This window comes from Trachypithecus francoisi, unplaced genomic scaffold (assembly GCF_009764315.1).
Source record: "Trachypithecus francoisi isolate TF-2019V2 unplaced genomic scaffold, Tfra_2.0 Lachesis_group3, whole genome shotgun sequence".
NCBI classification, from domain to species: domain Eukaryota; kingdom Metazoa; phylum Chordata; class Mammalia; order Primates; family Cercopithecidae; genus Trachypithecus; species Trachypithecus francoisi.
Genome location: NW_022681468.1, coordinates 154010953 through 154017184, shown reverse-complemented (window position 1 = coordinate 154017184; position 6232 = coordinate 154010953). Strand labels below are relative to the sequence as shown.

The window sequence follows — 6232 nt, the reverse complement described above, 5'->3', positions numbered from 1 at the left end:
CAATGCTTCTTCCATCATCCCTCAGACTCTCAAAAGTTGTAGCTTCTTATTCATATTTTTTAGATGACATCCTTAACTGTGGGTTCAGTTTCTGAATTTCTCTTTCCTAATGAATTAATGTGGATTTCACTTGTTTAAAAATTCTTTATCAAATATGAAAATGGTTGAAATAGAAAATTAAAAGGAATAACATTTTTGTTAATATTTGTGATGTGTTTTGAAAAGCTCACTCCAGTAGGCTTTGTTGGTGATGGGGCAGCACGGAGATAATTCAAGAGTTTATTAGTCTAGGCCAGACATAAAAGTCTTCAGTCCTGCAACAGCAAAGAAACTTGGAGGGAAAGTGGAGAAATGACAGACAGACATTTTCCCATTCTGCTTCCTTCCTGGCACAGCCTGCCTCCACTGAGAAAGCCTAGAAAGCCAGATAGACAGTCTGAGTGACTGTGAGACCCAGTCCTTAACAAGGAACCTGCGGAGAGGCTGCTGATGGTAGTGGAAGGAAGGGTATCCCTAGGAAAGATTTTCCACCCTGATATGAAGATTGAGGAATTTGAGAAAGAACCTTGAGGAATTTGAGAAAGAACCCTATCCTTTTGGCTTCTGGATTTTGTTAAGGAAGACGGTGATCCTTGTTGCTACATTGCTACACTGCTGAAGCAGAAGATCGAAGAAGCTGTAGAAAAGCCATCCCAGAGTTCTAATAGTTTCAACTGCTGAAGTAACCCTAGAAACAACCTAACTCCAGAATCTTTTTTATGCGTAATGACAAGAGTCCTTGATATTTAAGCAGCTTTTAGTCAGGTTTGCTATTACTTGCCGCAGAAAGTATTGTAACCAAAACACAGTGGGTGGATTAAAACACGATACTATTCAGTAGGTAGAATCTATAATTCTTGACCATTGACAAATTATAGATGATGAAGAAAAGAAGGAAGTCTAAGACGACTCCCAAGAAACTTAGGTCAAAGGGCTTAGAGTGATATGATTTCCTAAATAGAGGAATACAAATACAGAAAGTAGAGAAGGCAAGAAAGAGGAGAACAACCAATAAAGTTTGGGATATTATTGAGACATGTCTGTATTTGAGTTTGTCTGGGACTTTCAGATGACTGTGTAGTAGGTGCTGGGTTATAGTCCTAGAGCTCTGACATTAAATGAATGAACAGACCAACACAATGGCTCACGCCTATAATCTCAACACTGTGGGAGTCCCAGGCAGGTGGATCACGAGGTCAGGAGATTGAGACCATCCCAGCTAACAAGGTGAAATCCCGTCCCTACTAAGAATACAAAAATTAGCCAGGCATGGTGGTGTGGACCTGTAGTTCCAGCTACTTGGGAGGTTGAGGCAGGAGAATCGCTTGAACCCAGGAGGCAGAGATTGCAATGAGCCAAGATCATGCCACTGCACTTCAGCCTGGGCAACAGAGACTCCATCTTAAAAAAAAAAAAAAAAATGAAGATACACAGTAGATAAGAAGGCAAGCTTTGATATTCAGTCGGCTCCTAGACTATTTCTGTATCTAAATTTCTAGCATAGACTTCTTGTTTAATCCTGACTCATATCTCTGAAGGCCTATAGTACAGTCTCTCCTTTAAAATGTCATAGGTACCTTAAATTCAACATGGCTACACCTAAGCATCTAACTTCCCCCTCACCTACTGATCTCTTTTTATTCCCATATGTAATATATTAGATTATGCCAGTAGTACATATTTTCTGAAAAAGGCAGTGTGCCAGGACAAACCTCTGGGTAAAACAGAGTTTAAAGGCTAGACAAAGGAAGAGGTTCTCGTGAAGAAACCCAGAAGGAACAAGAAAGATCAAAATTGACTCAGAAACGTTTAGTAGAAGCCAACAAATAGAGTTTCACAGGAGAAATGGTCAATAGTGTGAAATGTCATTTAAGAAGTTCAGTGAAATACAAGCTTATAAATCACATTCCAAAAAGGGTCAGCCACTGCCTCAGACAGAGGCATTCATCCATTAAAGTCATTTTAGAAGAGATAATATTCACAGAAAACCACTTTCTCATATGAAAACTATAAATGCATTATACAAGCGTGTATTTTGTGTTTTGATAATTAACCGAAGTTTAAAAGATTTGAGAGGATTTTTTAGGAAAATGAGCAGAGTGAAAACAGAGTACAGAATGTCTTTTCTCCAATATCCAACAAAGCGACCAATTACACTTTCTAAAGTGAATGGAGCAGCCACCAAGAGTAACTAAATGTAAAGGTGTTCGCCTTTCGGCCAGAACTGCCATCTTCCAGTAATTCGCCAAAATGAGGAACACAAAGGGAAAGAGGAGAGGCACCCAATATATGTTCTCTAGGCCTTTTAGAAAACATGGAGTTGTTCCTTTGGCCACGTATATGCGAATCTATAAGAAAGGTGATATCGTAGACATCAAGGGAATGGGTGCTGTTCAAAAAGGAATGCCCCACAAGTGTTACCATGGCAAAACTGGAAGAGTCTACAGTGCTGCAATGCCAGCATGCTGTTGGCATTGTTGTAAACAAACAAGTTAAGGGCAAGATTCTTGCCAAGAGAATTAATGTGCGTATTGAGCACATTAAGCACTCTAAGAGCCGAGATAGCTTCCTGAAACGCGTGAAGGAAAATGATCAGAAAAAGAAAGAAGCCAAAGAGAAACGTACCTGGGTTCAACTGACGCACTAGCCTGCTCCACCCAGAGAAGCACACTTTGTGAGAACCAACGGGAAAGAGCCTGAGCTGCTGGAACCTATTCCCTGTGAATTCATGGCATCACAGGTATTAAAAAATAAAATAAAATAAAAGACCTCTGGGCTGAAAAGAAAAATGTAAAGGTGTTCAACTCTTTACTGAAAAGATTTAACAGAAAAGGCAGAGCAAAATACCAAACATTTCCTAGAGGGTTGTTGCCATTCTCAACCCCACTTGTGCATCCTGGAGGTAATACCAGAAAAAGAAGGTAAGTCAAGGAAAACCTCACTAACAACTTCAAATTTGAAAAGGAAAAAAATTAGCAAAGGAATCAGTAGGCAACTCTGGGAAACATCTGAGAATTCTCAAGATTAGAAGCTTCCTCCAAAGATTCCAATATCTCAGCAGACACAGTGACCAGGGTCTTAGTATTTGGGGTCTCTTTATTTTGGTCCCTTCAGTAGAAATCAAAGCAGATGAGCAGGGGAAGTGATTGTAAGCAAACAAAGTTGTTTACCCCCAGCAGTTAAACAAGGATTTAGTAAAACCGATGCCAAAAGAGAAGACACATAAGACAAGATTCTGTGAGGATGAAGGGAAGTGGAGGACCAGGGAGAGTGGCTGGTGGAGACTCTCCTCAACTATGGAGTATTAACCACAGACCCAAGCCTATGACTGTTCATGTATTTTCCTTCTTCTGTCCTGACTGAATGCTAGAACTAGAGTCTCACAAGAGACAGCTATAATTCAGGATTAAATTCAGGCTTCAGAGCTCAATGCCCAATAAGGGACATAACCTGAAGCTCCAGATGGTCCTGTATCCCCTTACTCACCTCCAACCAAAACAGATATACATCCACTACGTGGAGAGAATTGTAGTGCAGGTCATTCAACAAGAGAGGCTCAACCTAATTTTAGCCTTAATACACTCTAACCTTCACCCTAATCACCATCACCCTCATCCTAATTCTAACAACATTAATTCTCTCATTTGTAAAATAAAAATTATTTTTGGGAAACATTAATTATACCAACTTCCTCCAGAGTCTTGCCTAAGGATCAAATAAGATAACTTACACAAAAATATGAACTATGCAAATGCTAGAGCACTGATACAAAAATTTGTTGTTGTTTTTGTTGTTTTAATTTGTATTTGAAAAATATGTTTATATCTTTTTCTAGGCTAACAAACCTATAAAAGTACAATATGCAGCTGAACTGCCTCCCCCCTACAATTATTTCTCTTCACCTCATGAAGGTGTGTCAAAAAATATCTAAATCGACAGTACATTGGATACTTAAGATGCATCTGTGTTTTCACTGAGATTTTTGGCTTTAAAAACACATTGTCTTATACAATATTGTGTTTGCAAATTGGTTTGTTAATGAAGTTTAATTTGACATTATGGGCTTCATCATATTTTAACAAAACTTCAGTGCTGACTTTGCAATTGCTTCATTTTCTGTTAAATATAGCAAACATAATTTGTCCAGCTTACCTGGAAACAATATTGCCCTCAGCTGTTTGGTAATTGGGTAGATATTTATTGGAACCTCTCATACTCTCTATGTAAACACTTGATATTACTAGCTATTCATAACTGCAACTTGGCATGTTCATAAAATTAAACAAAGTAATTAATTTGGTTTCAGGCATAAAACAAGAAAATATGCAGGGCTGTTGGAGCAACATGCACATGTGAAAACTCATAGAATTATTATAATAACAGAGTGTGTGGCCTGCAGTAATAAAGCAATTTTTAAATTATTTTGTCAGAGAAGGACATTTAATTTATCATAAGTAGCCTTAAAGATACAAATTTTAATATTTCTTCCTTTCATTATCAGGCTACTTTCCATATTTATTGACTATAATCATTCTGTTAGTAGGATCCGAAACTTAGCTACTAAATGCAAGAAGCATCATTTTTTATGTGTGAAAATCTCCTTATTCCATCAGAATAAAACCTCTAATAAGATAGTACCGTTCAAAACAACCTGTTATCTAGAGCGAACGTCATGGGAGAAGAACAATGATGAATATAATCAAAGCTGAAGTGAGGGAGAGAAGAAAGGAGGGAAAAAATCCCAACTTCTCTATTCTCTAAACATAACCTGACATAGGCACCTGGTTTGGTACCTTGGTCAGTCTATCAGTAAGAAAAGGATGCCATCATTTGCAATGTGCTTTAAAATCTTTACATGAAAAATACTGGCTCTCATGGATGGACAATGAAGGATTCTAATCAACTTTTATGTAGTTATTATGAGAAGAGACTTCAAGAAATTCATGGGAAATGGAATTAAAAGATAAAAGTAAAATACATAAACTTTTTTTTCAACAGAAGCTCCAAGTTTAAAACACTGTTGTAAGTGATGATACCAGCCATTTAGTTTATCCCTAAAGAACTGAGAGTACTGGGGAATGGCAATCATTAAAAAGTCAGGAAACAACAGATGCTAGAGGGAATATGGAGAAATAGGAACTCTTTTACACTGTCGATGGGGGTGTAAATTAGTTCAACCATTGTGGAAGACAGTGTGGCCATTCCTCAAGGATCTAGAACTAGAAATACCATTCCACCTAGCAATCCCATTACTGGGTATATACCCAAAGGATTATAAATCATTCTACTATAAAGACACATGCACACATATGTTTATTGCAGCACTATTCACAATAGCAAAGACTTGGAACCAACCCAAATGCCCATCAAAGATAGACTGGATTAAAAAAATGTGGCACATATACTCCATGGAGCACTATGCAGCCAGAAAAAAGGATGAGTTCACATCTTTTGCAAGGACACGGATGAAGGTGGAAACCATCATTCTCAGCAAACTAACACAGGAACAGAAAACCAAACCCCTCATGTTTTCATTCATAAGTGGGAGTTGAACAATGAGAACATAAGGGCACAGGGAGGGAAAAATCACGTACCAGGGCCTGTCAGCGGGTTGGGGGCAAGAGGAGGGATAACATTAGGAGAAATACCTAACGTAGATGACAGGTTGATGGGTGCAGCAAGCCACCATGGCATGTGTATACCTATGTGACAAACCTGCACATTCTGCACATATATCCCATAACTTAAAGTATAATAATAAAAGAAATTTTAAAAAATTAAAAAAGAACTGAGGGAAATGGGAATTTAACTATGTCGATGCAGTCTTTTTTACATGATTAACTGAAGAAAAATGAGTGCCCTTTACAGAGTTTTTTTTTTTTTTTTTTTTTTTTTTTTTTTTTTTTGAGACGGAGTCTCGCTCTGTCGCCCGGACTGGAGTGCAGTGGCCGGATCTCAGCTCACTGCAAGCTCCGCCTCCCGGGTTTACGCCATTCTCCTGCCTCAGCCTCCGAGTAGCTGGGACTACAGGCGCCCGCCACCTCGCCCGGCTAGGTTTTTTGTATCTTTTAGTAGAGACGGGGTTTCACCGTGTGAGCCAGGATGGTCTCGATCTCCTGACCTTGTGATCCGCCCGTCTCGGCCTCCCAAAGTGCTGGGATTACAGGCTTGAGCCACCGCGCCTGGCCCAGAG

At 38.9% G+C, this 6232-nt stretch overlaps 1 pseudogene across 1 annotated transcript; it reads left to right on the top strand.

Annotated features, from left to right (window-relative positions):
- Positions 1–2261: 2261 nt before the first annotated feature.
- LOC117069309 lies at positions 2262–2822 on the top strand (annotated as a pseudogene). Its single transcript, XR_004431497.1, has one exon. The product of XR_004431497.1 is annotated as a 60S ribosomal protein L21-like (transcript).
- Positions 2823–6232: the final 3410 nt, after the last annotated feature.